Consider the following 24,471-nt stretch of genomic DNA (forward strand, 5'->3'; position numbering starts at 1 on the left):
TCTCATTGCGGTGGCTTCTCTTGTTGCAGAGCACAGGCTCTAGGCGTGCAGACTTCAGTAGTTGTAGCATACGGGCTCAGTGGTTGCGACTCGCAGGCTCTAGAGTGCAGGCTCAGTAGTTGTGGCGCATGGGCTTAGCTGCTCTGCGGCATGTGGGATCTTCCTGGACCAGGGCTTGAACCCGTGTCCCCTGCATTGGCAGGCGGATTCTTAACCACTGTGCCACCAGGGAAGTCCCTGTTTGTTATTATTTAAACATTTGGGCTTATAACTCCTTAGAAATGGTCTTTACCTTAAAGGAGCTTGTGGCATAAAAGGGAAGATAAAAAAAGCACATGAATGCATTTTAGTATAATGACATTTAGTATAAATAAATGATATGGTGGGTAAAGGGTAGATATGGAATGAAATGTTTGTTCTCATTTAAAAGTCTTTATGGAGGATGTATGTCTTGGGCTGAGTTGTCGAAAAATCTTATGGTAAAAGTGAGATGGTTTAGGGTGGTGGTTAAGGGTACGTGCTCTGGAGTCTGACATCTTGGATTTAAATCCTGGCTCTACCCCCTACTAGCTATGTGACCTTAGATGAGTTACTTAAATCCTTTTGGCCTCAGTTTTGCCATCTATAAAATGGGACAATCAGTGGTACCACTCATGGGGCTGCGAAGAGTTAAGGCATCAATACATACAAAAAACGTAGACTAGCGCTTGGTGCGTAGTAGGTGCTCAGAGAGTGGTAGTTACGTGCGACCGCTGGGGATAGAGTTGTGTGGAACAGAAATTTGGGAAGCCAAGAGCAGCTCCATGTTATCAGGTGGTGGTGACAATAACTCAGTTCCCAGGAAGACTGCTGACTTGCTTCAAGTCTTATAGAATATTGGAGAGAGTCAGACCAACCTGGGCTCACACCTTGTCCTGCCATTTACCTGACCTTCAGTTTCCTTGTAGGTTATTGTGTGACCTTAAATAAGATAACCTGTAATTCAGCTCAACAGATATATATTGAGTGTCTTCTGTGTACAGCCAGTTTTTTAGGAGCTGAGGTTATAAAGAGAATCTCGCTTTCTGTCCTGGAGGAGTGTACAGTCTAGTGGTATCAAGTCTGTATCACTGCTTAGGCAAAAAGTAGGTAGAAAGCTAGTGTGGTACCCAGCATGTAGGAGACCCTCAGTGAATGTTATCCTTCCTTCAGTACTGCCTTTATCCAGAGGATCTTTGGAAGAGCAGCTTAGTGCTAGGCTTGCCATGCATCCATTTAGGGCAGGGATCAGCAGACTTCTGTAAAGGGCTAGGTAGTAAATATTTTAGGCTTTGTTGGCCATATTGTGTCTTCTGCAATTAATTAACTCTGCTGTTGTAGTGAGAAAGCAGCCGTAAACGGTATGTAGACGAATGCGTGCAGCTGTGTATCAGTGAAACTTCATTTACAGAAGCAGGTGGCTAGGAGATAACTGAGGTAACCTGACTCTGTCAGGACTGGATTGAAAATGGACAGGCCTGTGGGGAATGTGGATATTGACCATTGTCCTTGACACGCTTTATTTATAGTGTGTCAGTTCACGAAAACAGGCCTGAAGAAGGAAGGAGTTCTGGTTTTGAAAGAAGTCAGATGTGTTAACATGCCCTGAAACAGGATAAAACTGGGACATTTGGGAAGTGAGAGTGGGGCAGTGGTTGAGCCCCACAGAGGGGTGGTGCAGAGTCTACTGTAAACGTGTTGGCATTTCAACCACATTATAGAGGCTGGAGTGAAGGTAAAAGAGGATGGTTGTTTTCTATGTATGATGGGTGAAATGGGTTGAAGTGACAACCCAGATATTTGAATAAATGTCATTGATTCATACATGTTGAATTCCAAATGGACCTTAGAGATTGGGTGGTCCAGTCTTGTTTCAGTGATGAAGAAATTGAGGCCCAGAGAGGGGCAGTGACTTGATCAACTTTGATCCTCCTTTTAGTGCTTGGCTGGCTCTTGAACCCAAGTGTCTAGATCTCCTTTCCTCTATGTGTCGTTCAGCAGCACAATGCCTAGAACTTTAGGAAAGACTGAAATGATGATTTGATCCCCATCACTAAAATGCTACTTCTCTAAGTTACAGCTGTCCCCTTCTTTCTAATATAGTGTTTCCATAGCCAGTGAAGTGGGCTGAGGACAGGATTAGGTTGATTTTCTTTTGAGACCACCCTTTTGCCTGTAATACAGTTGGGGCAACTTTTTGCTAGGGTGCCTAACAAACACTTGTCTTTATGTACCATGGCCATTAGATTCATTGGAATGGAGTTTCCAGGACAGGTAAAAATGTAGGCCCAAACAGGTTCCAGCTTGCTGGATGCTGAGCTGAAGTCCTACTTTTGTGCAAGCTGTGAGTCTGTGATTTTATTTACAAACGTTTATGTCAGTCTTTTTCAGTTTCCTGGAAACACTTCTGTCTCTAGATGTATTTTTATAGCCTTGGCTGCATTCCAAGATGGTCGTTTAAGGTGGGTCAGCCTTGAACAAAAGTGGTTGATAACTCAATTTTATACCTAAATTCCAGAGAACAAAGAGGGGAGCAAGGAAAAGGAACTGAAGGATTATTCTAGCTCAGCCAGGGCAATCTCACTTTAGCGTGATGCAGTCTCGAAAGCCTGAACAAAGCATCATCTAGGGCAGAATTCCTAATTAAATGAATGAACTCAGCAGATATTGGACTGTTTACCATGTAGCATTTGAAAATATGCTGGACTCTGTGCCAATAAGTTATTAAGATTAACATTATGACTTATTTCACAAGATGTTAGACTAGTACCGTATAACTCTTGCACATGCAACTTAAGGCAACTGATACATATTATACTATTATTAAATTTATAATGGCATTAGCCGTCATTTTAGTATTCAGTTTAGTAGTCATGAGGCATTGTTGGTTAATGGTTATTGTGAAAATAGTGTCAGTGACTATGGGTTCACCTGCTTTAGGATGGACATCTGCATCTGGGAGTTTTATTTCTAATGTTTAAAATCATACCTTTAGAGCTGGAGGAGTTTTCAGAGATCCTATAATCCAGCATCCTCATGTTACAGATGAAGAAGCTGGGGGCCTAGAGAGGTTAAATCATCTACCTGGAATCCTGTACATCTAATTAGTAGCAGAACTATGACAGACAGCCCAGGTCTATTCTTAAGAAGGGAGGAATAATTAGAATTTTTTTTTCCTTTTGGGATGGCAGAAGGTTTTCGAATGCTATCACTTTCTCTACACTAGTTTCCTGAAGTCAGTCTTTGTATACTGTTTTCTCCAGATCCTGACATGTAAACCAGCTTTACTCCTTGCTTCTAAGTATTATAAAAAAAACCAGGAGGGATTTTTGTAGTGCCTACATGTGCAAAGCACCAAGTAAGTAGCCTTGGTGAAATCAGGAAGGCAGCACTGATCTAAAGGATTTACAAGGAGCCTTGCCCTTCTCTACCCTGAAGTGGAGAAAAGGTCAAGATGGCAGCAGACGGTGAAAAATTTCAGACTCGAAATGTGGTTCTGTAGCCTGAAGGCAGTGAGAGGCAGCAAACAGTGAAATTGTTTGTTGGATCCCAGGACATACAACACAAGCCTGGAGTGGAAGAAGAAGCATGGGTTTGCTATGGCCAGGATTGGAAGGGCAGGGCCTGGGTCCTGCTGGGGCAAATTAGGGCACGAACGTATGAATTGGAAAAGGTTTACTCAAAGAGATTTAGCTGAGGAGATGAACCAGCACCCTTTTTAGGAGAATCCTTGATTCTTGAGACTATACTTTTCATGGGGCGGTAAAGGAAAGGAATCGGGATCTGTGAATTTGGCAGCTGGGAGCAGAGGAACAGAATAGGGAGGATGGTGGATGGGAATGGTGAGGTCCCGTTAGGTGATGTCCTGCAGGCATCTGGTTGGGCAAAAGGAGTAATCTAGTCCAGAGTAACTGAGCTGAGTGCGGTCAATAGCAAGGTGTTAAAAAGGTTCCTCGTCACCTCAGTAGTAATAAAAATGGAATAGATGGTTACTGTGAACCAGGCACTGTATCAAATGCTTTTTCATGGTATTGTTACATCTCATAATCCTCCAACAACTTAATGAAACAACTGCCATTATTATTTCCTGTGTTAGAGATGAGAACATGCAGCCATTGGATCTTACTCAAAGTTTTGTTGCCCAGTCTCAGAAGAGATGTCTGAAACCAGGAAGTATGATCCCAAAGCTTGGACCCTTAACCATTATGCTTTTCTGCCTCTTTAACTGTAACTACAATGCTATGATCACATCTAGAAAATGAACAGATCCTTAATTTCATAAATATCTTGATCTCATAAATGTTATAATATCTTTCCCCCATAAGGATTCAAAAACTTCCACACAAGGCCCACGTATTGCAGTTGGTGGATACGTCCTTTAAGTCCCTTTTAATCTAATGAGTGCTCTTCCACCTATTTTTTTTTAATAAATTTATTTATTTATTTATAGCTGCATTGGGTCTTTGCTGCTGTGCGCGGTGTTTCTCTAGTTGGGGCGAGCAGGGGCCACTTTTCGTTGTGGTGCACGGGCTTCTCACTGCAGTGGCTTCTCTTGTTGCGGACCACAGCCTCTAGGCGCGTGGGCTTCAGTAGTTGTGGCGCACGGCCTCAGTAGTTGTGGTGCATGGGCTCAGTAGTTGTGGCTCAGAGCACAGGCTCAGTAGTTGTGGCGCATGGGCTTAGTTGCTCTGCGGCATGCAGGATCTTCCCAGACCAGGGCTCGAACCCGTGTCCCCTGTGTTGGCAAGTGGATTCTTAACTACTGCACCACCAGGGTAGCCCTCTTCCACCTATTTTTTTCTTGTAGTTTAATTTTGGAAGGAATCAAGATATTTGTCCTATTAGAGTTTCTCACAGTCTGGATTTTGCTGACTGCATTCCTCATGGTTAGTTTAATATGGCCCTCTGTCCCCCGTATTTCTTGTAAATTGGTAGTTGGTTCTGGAGGCTTGAATAGATCTAGGTTGATTTTTTTTTTTTTTGGCAAGGCTACTTGGTACTTTCAGAGGAGGTGGTGTGTTCTCATATGATAGATTCTGAAAGTCTGTAGGAAAAGGAACATGTAACTCCAAGGTGCTATCAGTTTTCTTGGGGAAAATGTTCCCACTACTTGATGGAAAAGGTCTGGAAAACCTTTACCCCACCCCACTAGGCTGGGTTGAATGCTTTTCTTTTGTGCTTCTATGGCAAATGGTTCCATAGCACTTACCAAACTAAATTTTCCATTTCTGTGTCTATCTTCCCCGTTTCAATGCACACTCTTCAGGGGACTGTGTAATTCTTGAATTTTGTAACATAGAGCATAATGCCTGGCATGTAGGCACATAAGACTTGTTAAATCTATTGAATAAATAAATGAATGGAGATAAATGCATCCTTGAAGCAGGTTTCAGTCTGTGGTTATTGCTATGCTTGGTCAACTGTCGATGTTGTCAGTGTTTGGGTAGTAGGGCTTGGGAATGAGGAAAACAGGAATGCTTCTTTTAGTTTGATTATGAAATCAATACACATTGTGGAAGTTGCTTAGCCTTTAGAATCCCAGTCTAAAAATAATTGGTTAATTAAAGAGGAACCTTTATTTTCTTGAGGTAAGTTATTAAGTTATAGCTATAGGCAAAACGGGACTGTTGCTTGTTGGAGCTGTGGCATACCCAGTGACATTTAGAAGAAAACAAAAAGCAAGAGAAGCAGGCTGGCTTTATGGGTGTACGGCTAGTTCAGTCACACAAGGGGGGGGGGGTCCCACGAGAAGGGCTCCATCCTTGAGGTAAGGTGCTTTGTAGTTGCTCTCTTGAAATTCTTGATAATTTTACCTTTGAATTTGTAGTTTATGAAGGTGAGTCCAGTGGGACAGTGGAGCATGTCCAGGAGCATGGAGCCCAGCCTCCCTGGGACAGGTACTTGGCAGGCTGCTCCCTCACCTCCTGTACCCTTGTCCGGCCTGGGCTGCTCCCGTCTCGACCATCAAACAACCACTATCCGGCCTGGGAGTCTGGGTGCAGGGAGCGTCAGGGTCCAATAAGCACACCCTGTGGTGTCTTGGTACGAGGCACGGTGGTGGTCATTCCCACCCTGGGCTGACAGCACCGCAGTGCTTTCAGCAGGTCACTCAGTGGAGTGAGCCCCTCGCCCACTCCTAATTCAGGTACTGAGTGTGCCCCGACTTGGGGGTTGCAGATCTTTGGGATGCCCTGTCCACTGTGGGTTCGGCGCATGCCACATTGCAAGGGGAGATGCCTGCTTGACTTCACTGCCCCTGCCCCAGACCCTGTCAGTCCAGCCAGGGAGGGAGCTGGTGGGTTGCACACGTATGCCAAGTTATGGGACAGGGCCCTTGGGTGCCTGTGAGGGTCTGTACTGGCCCAGTGAGTATCTCTGTACTCCAGGGAGTGGATATTAAGTGCCAAATTAAGAAAAACACCTCGACAGGTTGAGGGGAGTGGGGGGAGAGAGAGAGAAGAAAGAGAAAGGCTGGAAGAAAGAAAAAATTTTATATTTTAGAATTTTGTGGCACGCGGGCCTCTCACTGTTGTGGCCTCTCCCGTTGCGGAGCACAGGCTCCAGACGCGCAGGCTCAGCGGCCATGGCTCACGGGCCCAGCCGCTCCGCGGCACGTGGGATCCTCCTGGACCGGGGTACGAACCCGTGTCCCCTGCATCGGCAGGCGGACTCTCAACCACCGCGCCACCAGGGAAGCCCCTATATTTTAGAATCTTAATGGCACTTTTATCCCACTTTTTGAACAAGGAGCTCCACATTTTTATTTTGGATTGAGCCCTGCAAATTATGGAGCTGGCCCTGAAGGAAAGGTAGTTAGAAGGCATATGGAATGAGGGGGAGCTTGGTCATGGTGCAGCTAGCTCTCTCCATGGGGAGGGAGTGTGGCCAATTGACTTGGATTCTTATAGGAATGATGTTTCCTTAGCTGTCTTGTCTGAGGTACATTTTGTAAGGACATCTAAGTCCCGTTTTCTTTGATTTCAGTACTCACCAAAGCAATCTTATGATTATGATTTGTCTCCCATGAGCTTAGCTATGGGAGAGAGTAGAGTGATCAGGTGAACTTTAAATTTTTTAATACCTAATACTCAGTAGTTTTCTAATACCTAATAAAGATAGTTACCTTTTATTGTAAACCAAACTAATTGGCATTGCGATTTTCTATATTGGTCCATAAGCTTGTTTTATGAAAGTCCACCTTTGAAGATGCGTCCAAGTCCGTGGAGTGCCACATGTAGGTTTTTGAGTTTGCAAGCCTGAGGGCTGAAACTTGAAACTGAGGGTCAGTTAGTTAATCCTGAAAAGGAGCAAGACCCTGGGATGTCTGTTAGGAGATGGTCTCCTGATTTCCACTGCAGGTGAGTCCGCAACATCCCAGTGTGGCTGGGCACACATGTGTTTATTTTTCCAAAGCATTTATGTTTGGGCACAAATAAAAGCAACTGTGAAGCTTACTTAGGCCTTGAAGAGAACCAGCACAACTGCACCTCTTTTGGCAGCACCTAATAAGCTTGTGGCTTCTCAGTGGGATGAAATTAATATATTATTGAAAGGGTCAGGGAAGCCAAGCTAAAATTGTAGTATTCTACGTAATTTTAGAGTGGGAAACCAGTTTGTGGTCTTGAAAAGATCTTTTAAAAAACATTTGCTGCCAAACACCTGCTTTACCATATGCCACTAGTGCTTAAGTAATCCTGAAAGCAGGGATGGGTTTCTACAGAAGAGTTTGATTATGAATGCAAAACCTTCCTGAAACTTGTTAATGAAAGCCTTTCAGCGTCTACTGACTACAGGTGATAAGGTGATGACTGGAGAGACTTCAAAGAGCTAAAATTAAATCCTTTATTTCCTTCTAATTAAAGTATTTACTCTCAAATCCATATAGAAAACACTTCTTGAGTAAAAGTATTGAATTAGTACCATGCACATTTGTCGTTGTACAACTGTATAATGTACAGGGACCTGGATGAGCTAAGCATGGAGGGGAAACGTGATTAAGGGTCAGACATTTTGCTTACATAGCCAACAGACAGTAGAAAGGATAATTTAGGTAGAATTTATGGTTGTGAGGGACCTCAAGAAAAGGATATTTTTTACCTATGGAACTGAAAACTTCAGGGATAGGACTAGGTATTGCGTGGTGTGGTACACGTGTCAGATAATGTCTCTCACCTTTCAGTTCTGCCCCATCCAGCTTTCCATCCTCCCTCTTCAGTTCTTTTCCCCTTTCCCAAAGAAAAGCCTGGAGCTGGATTCTGACTGAGCACTGTTGCCTAGACTTGTATAATGTGCACGTCCCAGAACCCCTCACTGTGGCTGGCAGATGGGATGTGCTGACGGCCCGAGCCTGGAATCCTCTGCTCCACCCTTGGGACCTTGGAGGAGGCCTCATCCAGTTCTGATGGATTGAGACAGTGGGTCCCTCAACAGAAATCAGGCTTTTGTCACCTGTGCAATAATCCAAATACAACATTTTTTTTTTCTCACTACAGTGGTTGAGTACAAGAATAAGTACGTTAGGATAGTAAAATACGAAGTATTGTGTGGGGGAGGGAGGATGGAAGGAGAAGGAAATCTTATGTTGGGGTAGTTGGAAAAGCTTTGTGAGCAGGACCTCCTAACTGATTTGGCTAGAAATGTGGAAAGACATTTCAGGCAGAGCCATCTCTTTCATTGGGAGAAACAGGGAAAGCATATAGCTGAGGTGGGAAATGAGTTGGGAAGGAATACACAGATTGGAGAATAGATATTCTGGGGGGAGTAATGGTTGGTATGTCAGGAAGAACCTTTGGGGTCGTGTTATGAAAGGTCTCAATGCTGGGTCAAGGTATTTAGTTTAGTAGACAGTAGGGAGTCCTTGAAATATTTCTAAGCATGAGTGATGTACAAATAGAGCTGGGATTAAGACAGACTAGGAGATCAGGTAGCACAGGAGCAGGGAGATGAGTTGAATGAATATATTAGTCCTTCAGGAAAGAGGGTGATAGCGGGGATGGAAAGGCAGGGCAAGATCGAGAAGAAAATATGGACTGGGAGGAAGAGTCAGAGGTAACTCAGAGCTCTGGAGGCAGTTCCTGTTTATAGAAATAAGGTCATTTGGAGAGGGAGCTGGTGGAGGAAGAGATCCTGAGTTTGCTCTTGGAAATATTGAGTGCTGCGTTAATACAGTGTAATGTACTTGGTTAAGCGTTGGATGGAGGCTCAGGCAATGGAACAGTATGAGTAGCTATGGCTCAGTGACCAAGTGACTTTTTTTTTTTTTTTTTTTTTGCGGTACGCGGGCCTCTCACTGTTGTGGCCTCTCCCGTTGCGGAGCACAGGCTCCGGACGCGAAGGCTCCGGACACGTAGGCTCAGCGGCCATGGCTCACGGGCCCAGCCTCTCCGCGGCATGTGGGATCTTCCCGGACCGGGGCACGAACCCATGTCCCCTGCATTGGCAGGTGGACTCTCAACCACTGTGCCACCAGGGAAGCCCAACCAAGTGACTCTTAATCAGAGGTAGTCTGGGAAGTGTGTTGGGGCAGTTTTGATTTTGATTGTGCTACTGACACTCGAGACATCCTGCACAAGGAAGAGCTGTTCCACCCAGAAGTCAGTTGCATTTCCTGTTCAGAAGATTGAGAACTTACTGGCAGTTGCAGTCAAAGAGCATGCAATCCTGTTGGCAAGCATGAATTCTTTCTCCTTATGTTTTTCTGTCTGTAATGGAGTGGTGAATAGTATGCCAAGGACTTTGGGTACTTTGGGGATTTTACTCCCAATTTCCTTTTGAGAGAGACGAGGAAGACATATGGCTGAGATGGAGCTGGAAGCGATATGAAAGGCCCTGGGTTCACTTCCTTATTCTACCACCGATTTATATGTGCTCACAGTGGTCAATTATCTGCACTGTTGCTTCTTTATTCATTACATAAGAAAAGGAGAGGGTGGCTTTGCACTTGAGTAATAATATTCTAGTGGAATGCGTTTATGCTGTACTATATTGTGGCCAATTCTCAATTATTGGAGGCTGAATTATGTACCCTTCTTTTTGGCCCAGACATTGTGTTGCCTCTTACCAAATGGGGTTCCAACAGGTGCTCTAAGGTGGGGTGTTGCCTGACCCCACCTTTCTCTTGGAATGAAATCCAGTAACCATCAAGTTTGTTATAAGATGGCCCCTCTTCTATATACTACAGTTGAGAGGTCGTCTTTGCCCTAGCTTTGGCTGCTGCCTGTTCTTACAGGATGTTGTAAATAAGTTTCTATTTGGCGATACAAATCAGTACAGAATTTCCCAAGAATTGAGAATGTGGCAGTGAAGGCAGCTTTCTAGTATCTTAGACTGCCCTGTTCTCATCGCAGGGCTGGGTTGCTTCTTTTGGTATGACTTGGGATCTCCTCTGGTACTTCTGGCATAATTTTTTTCTGATACAATTCTTTATGAAGATGTTTATGGGGATTAGGTAAAAAGCAACTGTTGAGAGTAAAGTTAAAATGAATAGTGATAATACCAACAACAATAATTACTACCCCTCGACATGCCTTTTTTACCCATTCTGGTTATTGGGTATAAGCAATAGAACGTTCAGTCTTACTTTAAAGAACTTTACAGTCATACCACAGTGACTGCAAAGCTACTGGGCCATATACGATCTTTGTACATTACTGAACGGTCGGAAACATGATGACATTACATACCACCAACCAGGAGACGTGTCTTTGGAAATGTGTCCATTTTCACAGGAGCCATTGTGAGTTGCACAGGGATTGTAGTGGGATGTTTTATCCTCCCCATTCAGCCTGTCTAAATCTAACTACTCTTCAGAGCCTAGGTTCTGTCTCCCCTTTGTCTGGAAACACTTCTGTCACCAAGGAAACTGATGTCTCTCTTTAAATTTCTTTATGTTTCTCACAGACCAGTGTCTGAATCACTGGAGGCTTTCTTTATGAGTGGAACTTGCGTGCTCTGTGAAGTGCTCAGCTCCTGCAAGACAGGGGTGGTCCCAGCCCTCCCTCCCTTCCAAACTACCAGGCTTGCGGTGGGAGCTTAGCATCTTCCTGTCACTTTTATTCAGATTTCACTTTAAAGGAGTATGAAACATTCATTCAGATTTTTTTGGCAACAAGCATTTGAAAATAATTAAAGGAAAATCAATTAATAACATACATAGGCTTTGTTTTCAATTATGGCACTGTTGAAAATGAAATCCCCTGGGACATTTGAGGGGATTTTTGAGGATAAATACATTCTTCCTCCCATTTAGAATTTTCCTCCTGAAACACTTGAAAGCTGAGAAAGCAGAGAAGGGTTTTCTTTGTTTTAAAAGGCATACACGATTTCCTATACAGTGTCTAACTTGAATAAGGAAATTTAGATTCAGTTTGATGTTTTTCAGTGGTAGCAATTTGATGAGTTAAATAGACTAAAATGCTATTAGAGAACTGCTGGAAAAATATTCATTACGACTTTCTTCCACACATTAAAAATGGTCTACTTTCTCCTTTTCATATATCCATTTAGCTTTTGCTTTTAATGAGCTGAGGACATGATATTATTTCTAACGAGATTTTTTTATATTTCCTTCAGGGGGAAAAACTCAGTCTTTTTCAGTTCAGAATTCCACTTTCCTAAAGCACTCAGATTTTAAGCATGCTTCCTTCTTTTCTGAGTTTATCAGTAACCAAATTAGATAATATGAAACCAGTGAGAGCTTCGGATAAAATGTAAACTGATTATTGTATTTTTAGATTTTTAGGTGTTTATTGTGTCTTGTGGATTAAAAACACATCTACTTGATAGTTGTTAACTGAGTTTTTTCATAAAGGTTCTGCAAGAAGGATTAGAAAATAATACCCAGTTTGGTATAAGGATGCAGTGAAACACACCCATTTATACATTGATGGTGAGAAGAAAATTTAGGAAATATGATCTTAGAAAGCACTCTTCAGATATGCCCCCTGCTTATCTTATATGTGTCCTTAAGTGATATCTTTTTATAAACTGCATTTATAAGATGTCTCAAATATAAGCAGAAATGAGGCAATGTTAGTGAAATGTTAACCAATCATTGAATATTAACACCTAATGTTTTTTGAGAGGTAACTTTATGCCAGGAGCTGTTTTGCCCGTATCATCTTACTTATTTTTCCCAACAAATAAATGATAGATGTGCTATTGTCTCCTGCCTTTTTTTTTTCTGATGAGGAAACTGAGGCACAGAGAGATTGTGCAACTTGCTAAAGTGATAGAGCCAGAATTGGAAGCCAGGTTGCTTGGCTGTAGAGTCACTATACCACACGGGTTTTCCTGTGTCAGGAAAACGTGTTGAGCGGCCCTATGCTAGACAGACATGGTGAAGGACAAAGGTTTCTAGGTTGGGAACATGTGAGACAGGGTATGAAGCCAAGGGCAGAATGACGAGGGTTCTGAGATCAGCCGTGGGTTTACCTGAATGCTGTTCTTCTGTAGCAGCACCTGGGTTTGCTTTCTGAAACTGCCCTTCCTCCAGGATGCCGGGGTGGGCGTATGACCCAGGCTGGGCCAATCACGGAAGTCCTTGCACCTCTCAGCCCACAGTGACTGGCTCAGAGATGGGCAGATAACCCACCTGAGGCCAATTAGAACTGATAAGTGTTCATTCTGGAAATTTAGTCGGCACTCTTTAGAAAGAGTAAGGCTTGGAAGATGTAAGCCTGGAGCCAGCAGACATTAAGGTAAGACCCTACTAGAAAATGAGGATCATTGAAAAGCAGACGTGAGAGGTGGAGACAGCTGTGATGCTGTCTCCTGGATCCAGCCATGTCTGAAGATATGCCATAGGAACCATCCGCCCCTAGAGTTTTCAGTTATGTGAGCCTCCTTTTTTCCTCCTGCCCTCTCATCTCCCCTCTCCTTTCCTCTTCCTTCTCTTCTCCTCCCTTACCCTCCCATTATTTACTGCTGAGAGAGTTCCAGCACAAAAGGTAAATAGATTTAAGCACTCTCCAACCTGGACAGCCCCTCATTTTTGCCACTGGTATGAAGGAGGAACTGTTTAACTGCATCAAGGGTACCAAATTAGGTGGATAGAGGCTGTGTTGCCTGGGGTCTTCTGAGCCTCTCAGAGAAAACCATTGAGAAGAGACTTTGGTCTTTGAGGCTCTCTGGGAGGCAGAGCCACGGGACCATGGACCCACAGTGGACTGTTGTGCATCAGAGAACTTTGTTAAGCCATGGAGATCCATCAATGCTAAGTCTGCTCTCCCTAGGCCTAGGGGGTTGAGGCTAGGGGGTGGGAGCATGGTACAGACCATGTTTTCTATATTGAACATACTCTAATAAAAGGGCCTCTGCTTTGAAAGCCTGGATATTAGAGTGAATGCTTTGCTTTGTCTCATGGACTTGAGGGAAGAAATGAGAAATCCTAGCAAATGCTTTCATCAAAGACTTACCTGTCCTGGAATGACCTATTTCATCCTGTAATGTACCTTGTAGGAATCAATTCTAAACAAGTAGTTAGGAGTGGAGACAGGGTGGGAATTGTTTGATAAATCTTTCCATTCTCAGATATGACAAGATAGCTAGCTTCTTATATAAGCTTTGTACCTTTTAAAGAGATGTGTAGCTCCTTTACAAGTCACAAAATAGATGTCTGCGTAGGTTGGCACTACTAAAGGCCTCGCACCCTTAGTGAGATTTTCCAAGTTAGTATCCAAATAAATGTTTTTGAAGGATATTTTGAGAAGGCTTTCTTTGGCTTGGTATGAGAACAGTATTATTAGAGTAAAATGCACACTAATCCTAGTAAATATATTAATTTCCCTCAGTTTATGGCTTAATGATATTTTTAGTATCCACCCACCTCTATTTCTCCTTTTGCCCAAAGGCAAGCCTTTATGGTAGCTGGCTGATGTGCCCGTTCTTACCTTTGTCTGCTCATTGTTAAATTGATAAATGATACATATAAATAAATAGTCATCTCATTTTCATTAAGAGGTATATGTAGATTATTATACATTAAGTGAAACTATATCCCTTTAATTATGAATTCAGTTGGCAATAACCAAGATCACTAGCTTAAAGGCCAAGAAGTTTATTTTAAAATGCATCTTCTTTGAATGGCTATTTATAGTAAGATGATACTCAATTTTTTTTTTATTAATTTATTTTATTTTTGGCTGCATTGGGTCTTCGTTGCTGTGCGTGGGCTTTCTCTAGCTGTGGTGATCGGGGGCTACTCTTCACTGTGGTGCACAGGCTTCTTGTTGCAGTGGCTTCTCTTGTTGTGGAGCACTGGCTCTAGGTGTGCAGGCTTCAGTAGCTGTGAAGGGGCTTAGCTGCTCTGCGGCATGTGGGATCCTCACAGACCAGGGCTCGAACCCATGTCCCCTGAATTGGCAGGCGGATTCTTAACCACTGCGCCACCAGGGAAGTCCTGATACTACTCAATTTTATATAGTTTATTTTGTAGGAGGATTACACTCCTGGTCTGGGAGGATCCCACATGCCGCGGAGCAACAAAGCCCGTGCGCTACAGCTACTGAACCTGCGCGTCTGAAGCCTGTGAGCCGCAACAAGAGAGGCCGCAATAGTGAGAGGCCCGCGCACCGCGATGAAGAGTGGCCCCCGCTTGCCACAGCTAGAGAAAGCCCTCGCACAGAAACGAAGACCTAACACAGCAAAAATAAATAAATTAATGAATACACTCCAATATAAAGGGTTTATGCAACAAATTTTCTTCTCTGGCTCCTGAAGTTGGTTCTGGAAAGATGCTGGCTGCATTGTAGTAGGCAAAATTGCACACCCTCACCCACACTTTCTGGTGATGTGCCATTTTCTAAATGTGTCCTGCCTGTTGCAAAATGAATATCAATAGCTGGAAGCAGTTGGAGAATGTTAATTTAGCTCTTGTGTTAACAAGGGGCACTCAGTTTCCTAGATTGTGTCCTATTCCTGTGTGGGTTTTCCAAATGATTTCTGTTCTTTTTCTTTTTCCTTCTTTTTTTTTTTTAAACACAATATTCAACACTAATATATCCAGACCCGATGCTGCACTGGTTGGCATTGATATCAACCTTTATCTTGAAGCCTGATATAAAATTTGATCTGTAGAAAGTTGGCAGACATGGTCAGTTCTCAGGCTGCAGTTTTAATCATCTGGTTCAAGATATTTTTCACGAATAAATTCTTTGTTAAAAATCTAGTCCTCTTCCAAAATTTCTATGTTTAAACTTCAGGGTTTGGGTATAGATTACTTGGGTGGGTCGTTTTTAAAGTCAATGGTCAAAAAGACACATGCACCCCAATGTTCACTGAAGCACTATTTACAAAAGCCAGGACATGGAAGCAACCTAAATGTTCATCAACAGAGGAATGGATAAAGAAGATGTGGTATATATATACAATGGAATATTACTCAGCCATAAAAAGGAACAAAATTGGGTCATTTGTAGGGATGTGGATGGAACTAGAGACTGTGATACAGAGTGAAGTAAGTCAGAAAGAGAAAAACAAATATCGTATATTAACGCATATTTGTGGTATCTAGAAAAGTGTTATAGATGATCTTATTTGCAAAGCAGAACTAGAGACACAGATGTAGAGGACAAATGTATGGACACCAAGGGGGGAAAGGGGGGTGTGGGGTGAATTGGGAGATGGGGATTGACATAGATACACTATTGATACTATGTATAAAATAGATAACTAATGAGAAACTACTGCATAGCACAGAGAACTCTACTCAGTGCTCTGTGGTGACCTAAATGGGAAGGAAATCCAAAAAAGAGGGGATATATGTGTACGTATAGGTGATTCACTTTGCTGTACAGTAGAAACTAATACAACATTGTAAAGCAACTATACTCCAATAAAAATTAATAAAAAAAAACCCAACCAAATAAAGTCAATGTTCATCTGAAACAGTGATTTCTGAACAGTTTTGATTTTGCACCCTGATCAGTAAAAGTTTTATAAATGGCATACACTTACCACTGTGCAAGCACATATTATATAAATTAATGTATGCTTGTTTCTATTTTGTATATTATATAACAGACGAAAGCTAGGATTCAGAAGGATTTTTTTAAAAAAATATAAGTTCTAATATTTTCTTCTTGAGCTCAATGTACCCCACTTTGGAGACCACTGATTTAGAAAGCAGAAGATTATTCAGTGCACCCACATGGCTCCTTTTGAGCCATAGTACTAATCTCAGTATGATATTTTTGAAGGATGTGATTTTTAGTAAACTTCAGAATGAGTGTAACTTGAATACAACTTCTGGTTACAGTCGATTGCTATCAGTTCTCTTTTAAGGGAATATGGTTACCAGTTTATGAAGACAAGATCTTAAAATTTTATTACAGGATATGTAAGACATACAAACAATATAACATATAATATGACCAAGGCCCATATTTTTATCGAGTACCTTGAAAAATAAAACATTACCTTCTTCCTGCAGAGGGATCCACTCTTTTGAATTTATTGTTTCTTTTTTTTTTTTTTTTTTTAAAAATGTTTTTAAAAGTAGAAGATTGAATTTATTGTTTCTTATTCCCATGCAACTGTAGACCTATGTTTGGGTTCCAAACAATGAGTTATTGTTTTGCATGTTTTAAATTTTATGCAGTACATACTTACAATATGTAACATGTATTTCTCTACAACTCCCCCCATACATATTGATTGTGGGTAACCAGTTCATTCATTCCCACGGCTGTGTAATATTTTAAAGTTTGAAAATGCCACAGTTTATTCTTCTATAAATGACATTAGGTTTGTTTCCTTTTTTTTTTTCCTATTACAAATAATCCTGGTAGGGATTTTTTAAATGAAAGTCTATTAGGATTTTCCTAGGATGTACCTAGGAGTGGAATTGCCCTTGTTCCTTGTTTCTTCATAAATATGAAGAAAATGCACCTCTTCATATTTATGATACTCCCCACCAGAGTATATGGGAATTCCCCTTGTTCCTCACCCTATTAACACTTAGTATCATTAGACTGTTTAATTTGCCAGTTTGATGGATGTAAAATAATATTTATCTTTTCACAATATGTTTATTGGCTATTTAGGTTTTATTTTTGTAAACTGTTTTACTTCATACATTTTGTCCAGTTTTCTCTTTTTTTTCTTACCGAGTTTTCTCTGCTGGTCTCACATTTACACACACACACACACACACACACACACACACACACACACACACACACACAGAGTCATTCAGTGAGCTTCAGTAGAAAATAAAAGTTCTTTGTTTTTCCTCTCACATCTGGCCCTGGTTTGGTATCAAATCAGACCCCTCCCCTTTAAAAAAGTCATTGCTTCTTCTATATGGTAACATTACAGTGCAAGTAAGCTGTCATTAGCTTGCTAAAAGACATTTTATTTTATTTATTAAAAAGATTTTTATTGGAGTATAGTTGATTTACAATGTTGTGTTAGTTTCAGGTGTACAGCAAAGTGAATCAGTTTTTATATATATATATATATATATATATATATATACACACACACTCTTTTGTAGATTCTTTTCCCATATAGGCCATTACAGAGTATTGAGTAGAGTACCCTGTGCTATACAGTAGGTCCTTATTAATTATCTATTTTATATAGTGTATATATGTCAATCCCAATCTCCCAATTTATCCCTCTCCCCCTTACCCCCTGGTAACCGTAAGTTTGTTTTCTACATCTGTGACTCTATTTCTGTTTTGCAGATAAGTTCACTTGTACCCTTTTTCTAGATTCCACATATAAGCGATATCATATGATATTTGTAAAAGACATTTTAGACAACCTAAAGACTGTCTAGTTTGGGCTTCCCTGGTGGCACAGTGGTTGAGAGTCCGCCTGCTGACGCAGGGGACATGGGTTCGTGCCCCGGTCCGGGAAGATCCCACATGCCGTGGAGCGGCTGGGCCCGTGAGCCATGGCCGCTGAGCCTGTGCGTCTGGAGCCTGTGCTCTGCAACGGGAGAGGCCACAACAGTCAGAGGCCTGCATACCACAAAAAAAAAAAAGAGTCATGTACCACAATGTTCATTGCAGCTCTATTTACAATAGCCAGGACATGGAAGCAACCTAAGTGTCCATCACCGGATGAATGGATAAAGAAGATGTGGCACATATATACAATGGAATATTACTCAGTCATAAAAAGAAATGAAATTGAGTTATTTGTAGTGAGGTGGATGGACCTAGAGTCTGTCATACAGAGTGAAGTAAGTCAGAAAGAGAAAGACAAATACTGTATGCTAACACATATATATGGAATCTAAGAAAAAAAAAATGTCATGAAGAACCTAGGGGTAAGATGGGAAGAAAGACACAGACCTACTAGAGAATGGTCTTGAGGATATGGGGAGGGGGAAGGGTAAGCTGTGACAAAGTGAGAGAGTGGCATGGACATATATACACTACCAAACGTAAAATAGATAGCTAGTGGGAAGCAGCCTTATAGCACAGGGAGATCAGCTCGATGCATTGTGACCACCTAGAGGGGTAGGATAGGGAGGGTGGGAGGGAGGGAGATGCAAGAGGGAAGAGATATGGGAACATATGTATGTGTATAACTGATTCACTTTGTTATAAAGCAGAAACTAACACACCATTGTAAAGCAATTATACTCCAATAAAGATGTAAAAAAAAAAAAAAAGAAATGCAGGTTCTGGCTCCACTCAGGTCCTATTGAATCAGATGATGCGTTTTGACAAGTGAAGTTTGAGAAGTTTTGCTTGCAAAAACAGAGTCCTGGTCAAGGTTGACGTGTCTCAGAAGGGACCCCTCCTCCGCCAGTCTTTCTTCAGAGTAACTGAAGCCTGGGGGTGGATAGGTGTTGACAAAGCCGTACATACGCTGTACAACTTGAGGTCCTACCAGTGAGGTTCATTTTAGTTCATTACTTAATCCAAACATACTTCTTTAAAGAAACAACTAGGAGAATGAAGGGGTTATTAGTCATTTGAATGTTGATAATTATTAGACTTTGTTGCTATCTGCTATTTTATAAGGAAATGGAAGTTTTTTAGCAAGAGAAGAGAAGGGGATAGGCTAGGCCTGGATTGGAGGGGACTGTAAGGGGAAGTCTAGGGAAGCATGAAATGTATTTAGTAAGAAGAGGAAATAGGAGGTGGGATAAAGGGAGCATCAAGGATTTTGCTAAGAAATGGGAATGACCTTACCCTTCCTTGCTTCTATGTTGCAATAATTTGTATTGCCCGGACCCAGCATTATTTTTTTAATTTTTCAGGTTTAACCCAGAAGGTTAATTACCATTTCTGACATTGTTTCTACTCATTAGTTTTCTATTGAGAAGCCTTATTGGCATACAGCAGACTGGAGTTATACACACACAGCAGCCATTCCTGCACTTAGAGCCCATAGCACCTAGGAAGAGAGTCAGATTTTGAAACCAAAATTATAACAAGCATAGGAAGTGCAGTAATACAAGTATTGAACTGAGCCTCAGTATCTTCCTGTCTCACAGGATTACTGTGAGGATTTAATGGGATCTGCAAAAAGGCACAGAGGAAGGTCTCAATAAATAGTAGCTCTTCCCCTTCTCTCCCCGCCACATCCCACATCCCTCCTTCCCTTTCATCTCATCCCAGGCAGTTTGATTCCAGAGTCTATAGAGGTTGGTACTAAGGATAGTAGTTGTGGTAGGAGTATAATAGGGTGCAGAAATAAGGAGGAGGTGATTTTTGACGGAAAGAGACATTTGGGGCTCCAAGTGAATGGCTCAAAGAATACTTATGCATAGTTTTTCTAAATGTTGAACATGAGAATCACCTTCATTTAAATTCCAATAATTTGCAACTAGCTGGAGACAAAGGCTAAGGTGAAATTTATCCTAAACCATTTCCTTGGGAACCCCTGATGTGAGCCTTATGAGGCCAAGCGGGCTTTATGAGGGCAAGCTGGCATCAGCTGTTATTTGTTGTGTCCCAGCAGGAGGCTCAGGGTTACCAGCTGACACACTAGTGTGCTATGCTCAGTACCAGTATGAGTGCTAGTCTAACCAGTCTGAAAACCAAGAGATTTGGGGTTATCAGAGATCAGAAAGAAGTTAAAGATCAGAAAAACAAGAAGTTGAGCAAAATTGGAAAGAATATTCCTAAAATACATCTTCATCACTCTCTTCGCAGAACTTCACCAGCTCCCCCTGCCTCTAGCTTTCTCCGTATGCAGCCCCACAGTCCATTTCTGGCTCGCCTTACTCTTTTACCTCCCTTCCTCTGTCCATTAAGTAATCCCACCAGGGATGACTGTTTCCACTCCCTCCAGCTGACCAAAATCATAACCATCGATTACGTTCTGCTTCAAATCCCACTTTCCTTTCCTCTCTGAGCTCTTCCTGACAGTTTCAAACGATTTGGATACCTGTTCATCCCTCTTGCCAGCTTCAAAAGTATTTTGTGCACCAGCTTCTCCCTGCATTGCCTGTGGCTTGTCCTTCTGAATCCTCAGGTTCCCTGAGGGCTGAGGATCTTATAACTTTCTGTTTTTACCAGTTCTTTGTTTCTTACAAGTGATGGTTTCTTAATGTAAAAGGTAACCCTTGCTAGCTAAGCTCCTACCATCTGAACCCAGGAGCAGAATAGTTTTGGGTAACTTTTTGGAGAGGGGAATATTTGGAGGAAAATCACAGGGGTGTAAATATTTTCCTCTCGGTTATCTCAGGCTGCCAACTTGAGGTCTCTGGAGGTTGGGACGAGATGCACGCAGTCCGCTCCCGAGCCAGCGAGAGCCAGCTCCATCCAGCACACAACTTAAATCCCCGACTTCCCAACTCATTATCCAAATTTCAGGAGCCAGATATTAGCAGATTTGAACAACGTGCTTTCTCTCACTGTTCAACTTATGGATGGGGTGGGGGAGTCATTTGTTCTTGTTCACTGGATTCTTCTAGTATGTAGGTGTGGTGAAGAGAATTCTTAGCCTTTAGACTAATTTTCTAATTTCTAAAAAATATTTTTACAGGCTTCTATGTTAGAGAGCCAATTAAGAGGTTATGGGATTGGATCTGAGCAACATTTATAGCTGTTTATTTGGACAGCCTGTGAAAGCAATTCTTTGAAGAACTATGTGCGTAGCAGAGGTTCATTAAATATTGGCCAGATGATTGATCTAAGGAAGGAGCCAAAGAAAGAGGAATAATTCCTTTGTATATCCAGTGGGATTGCACAAGGCTAAAATAATACAAAGCAAGAAATTGCGAAGCTTCATTTTTATTTAATGTCCTCTTGGATCAGTGGTCAACCAAGGATTGCCTGACACAGGAAACATGAGTTTGTTTGATTTTAATCTAAGTATAGGTATTTGTAGAGAAAGTGTTCTAATCTTTACCATGGACAAAGTAAAAGATAAGGCAGGTTCTCTAAAGTAAAATTAGGTTTAAAAGCAGAAGAAGAAATAGTGAATTTAAGAGCACCTTAAAACTCATGGTATAGGTTGGACCCATGTTGTCCTGGGCACATGGTTGTTTTTTAATCTCTCCTTATTTGGGAAGAACAAAGGCACCAAATCCAGCATTATTTTGACTGTGTGAATTTGAATTCCTAATTAAAGCTAATTACTGCTTCACAGATAACCTAGATAAGAAAGTTAAAGCTTGTTGCCTTTAATAAATACTGCTGAATTTGGAAGAAGACTAGATTAGCCAAAATCTTATTTTATAACTTGAGATTCTAAAAGGCAATAGAAAATCAGCCCCTTAGCATTTCCCAAAATATTCCAATCCATCTGCTTAAAAAAAATTACTGCCAAATACTTTAATTTGTTAGTAAGAAATAAAACATGTTCACCCTTAAAGCTGTGAACTCTTTCACTCTCCACTGAGGTGTATATAGAACCACCTCTGCAGGAAGGTGTTAGGATTACACCCAAATACGTGCATTACCATCCCCTCCTTTAAGCAAAGTTTTAGAAGTGTGTAATCTTATCTTATTTGGAGGTTTCTCATCCTTTTGCCTAACTTGCACATAAACAATTGTCATGGCACTAATCTTTTGCCCTCCTAGAATTGTTATGGGTTTGAACATGGCCAATGAGATTATTACAGACTGTTTGCCTCTTGTTTGCAAAATCTTGGGAATAACACTTCAGGTTTTCCTTTGACTTTTCTTCTTTCTTTATTGTTTGGTAGTTTTGTAATGGAAAGAGGATTGCATATCTGAGCTTAGTTGTCAGTAAGCTGTCATTTGATATCTCGAAAGGAAATAGGGTCTGCTTTAGTTTTGGTGGAGCCTTCATGGTTATTTAAACCAAACACAACACACCAAAAACACTGATGATACTTACGCTGTAATTCTAACTCCCAGCAATACTATTTTGCCCTGGATCTACACTGAAATTTTTTCCCCTCCTACATAACGTATGCAGGTTTTCAGTTGGGAGTTCTGAAGTATGTTTAAAAGCAGAGTTAAAAATGAGGCAATAACAGCTGGTGATAACGTGGCAGCATATGCTTTCTGGGGTGCCATTTTCTTAATGTTTCATGTTGAAAGATCCAAAATGAAATTGGAAGCAACAGAGGTGATAAGGGCCCCTAAAGTGGGTGGCAATTTTAATGTATCCCTCTTCTGAAGTACTGGTAAAAGAGCTTCTGAAAAGAAAATAAGAGAAAAAAAGAAAAAGGAAGCCAGGGAGGGAGGAAGGAAGAGAGGGAGGGAGGAAGGGAGGGAGGAAGGAAGGAAGGGAAGGAAGGAGATTTCAAGATAAAATAAAAGGACCTGACTTCTCATAGGTAGAGGAGGGAGGTTGGGGAAGTAGCTTAGAATAGTACTTACTCTCAGTTCCTTTACAGGAAACTTCCAGCACAGTTTGATTTTATTTCTTGGGTCAAAATGAAGGGCAGGTAATGAATGTTGCTAGTTGGTTCAGTTGCCTCTGTGGATTTTCAGGGGAGGAGGGTCACTGGACAAGTACTACTTCCTGGTTGTAATAGTATAAAATGTACGTCTCGGGCTTCCCTGGTGGCGCAGTGGTTGAGAGTCCGCCTGCCGATGCAGGGGACACGGGTTCATGCCCCGGTCCGGGAAGATCCCACATGCCGCGGAGCGGCTGGCCCCGTGAGCCATGGCCGCTGAGCCTGCGTGTCCAGAGCCTGTGCTCCGCAACGGGAGAGGCCACAACAGTGAGAGGCCCGCGTACCCCCTGACCCCCCCCAAAAAAATGTACGTCTCATGGTGAGGAGGACTGTTGAAAAGAACAGTTTTGTCTAATAGAATTCAAAGAACAAAGAGATCAGGTAGTTCAGTTAAGTCACCTTGGAAATGGTTTCACTTTATAATATAAAATAGAACCTTATATAAGCAAGTTTAAAACAATGGCAAACAATATTAGCTATTTCTCTACAATGATTACTGTTATAGTCATAAGGTAGACTGATGCCAGTCTACATTAGTATTCTGGAGAAGCCCAGCCTCATAGTTTTGAACTTTCATTTCTATTAAAATTCCTACTTTGCAGTCGCAATTTCTTTTTTTTTGGCAGGCTGGTGTGGGGGGAGGGTTGTACTGCTTGACTTGCATGACGAATCTACTTTGGATTCATTTCAGTCTATTCCCAAACATTCCAGGCACTAAGGCATCGCTCTTATTTTTCAGAGAACTCATCTCTCACTCAGTAAGCCATGCTAACAATTACAATTGATAGAACACATACCTTTTACAATAATCACTGCTGCTTTTCTTATGTTCCAATCTCACAAAAGAGGTGAGACACCCCTTCTGCACCCACAGGGCTATTGGTGCAATCGCTGGTGATCACCAGGGAAGACAGAATTGAGTTATTACATACCCCCATGACTAATTGTTACTTTGTGACTATAGAACTTCCAAGTTAAACTTCTACCAGGACTCAGAAGCCTTGGCATTAGTACAAGTGGAGAATGGGAGAATTTGCAATTTCTTCCCTGCTGATGTGAATGGGGGACCTCTCTCTCTTGTTTGGAAGTCTTGCTGGAACAGGGGATAGAGAGCAGGTGAGGGCTGCTTTCCCTCATCTGCCGCTCATACCCGTTTGTTTCATCTGCTTGGGCCACTCCCTTCGGGCTTTCCCTTACATTTTATTTCCTAGTCTTTCCATTCGTTCACGCATGGGTCTTCTTAGATTGTACATTTCTAATGCTGTTGAGATGAAGAGTATAGTAGTTTTGACCTGACTTATTTTCAGTAATGCTCAGGATTGTTAAGCATGATGAAAGACCATTTCATTTTGTTCAGTGCCTTTTTTTTTTTTTTTTTGTGGTGGTGGTGGAGATGTATAAGTTTATCACTTAATAAAAAATTTAGTACCATATATTTTATAAATAAATAGCCTTAAAGGAAGACCTATTTATAAAAAAGGAACCTGTTTTGGGTGTATTTCTGGGACGTAGTGATTATCTTAAGTTTTAAGATTCTATTCAGCTAAGACCTGATTAAAGCATAACCAGGAATTGGCCATCTGGAAAGCACTATTAATGGATCCAGAAATGTT

At 41.7% G+C, this 24,471-nt stretch overlaps 1 protein-coding gene across 7 annotated transcripts in view; it reads left to right on the top strand.

Moving 5' to 3' along the window:
* HECW2 (HECT, C2 and WW domain containing E3 ubiquitin protein ligase 2) overlaps nt 1-24,471 on the top strand; it is a 417,065-nt gene that overhangs the window by 115,577 nt on the left and 277,017 nt on the right. The gene's annotated exons all lie outside the window — the stretch shown is intronic.

This window comes from Tursiops truncatus, chromosome 7 (genome assembly GCF_011762595.2).
Source record: "Tursiops truncatus isolate mTurTru1 chromosome 7, mTurTru1.mat.Y, whole genome shotgun sequence".
Taxonomy (NCBI): Eukaryota; Metazoa; Chordata; class Mammalia; order Artiodactyla; family Delphinidae; genus Tursiops; species Tursiops truncatus.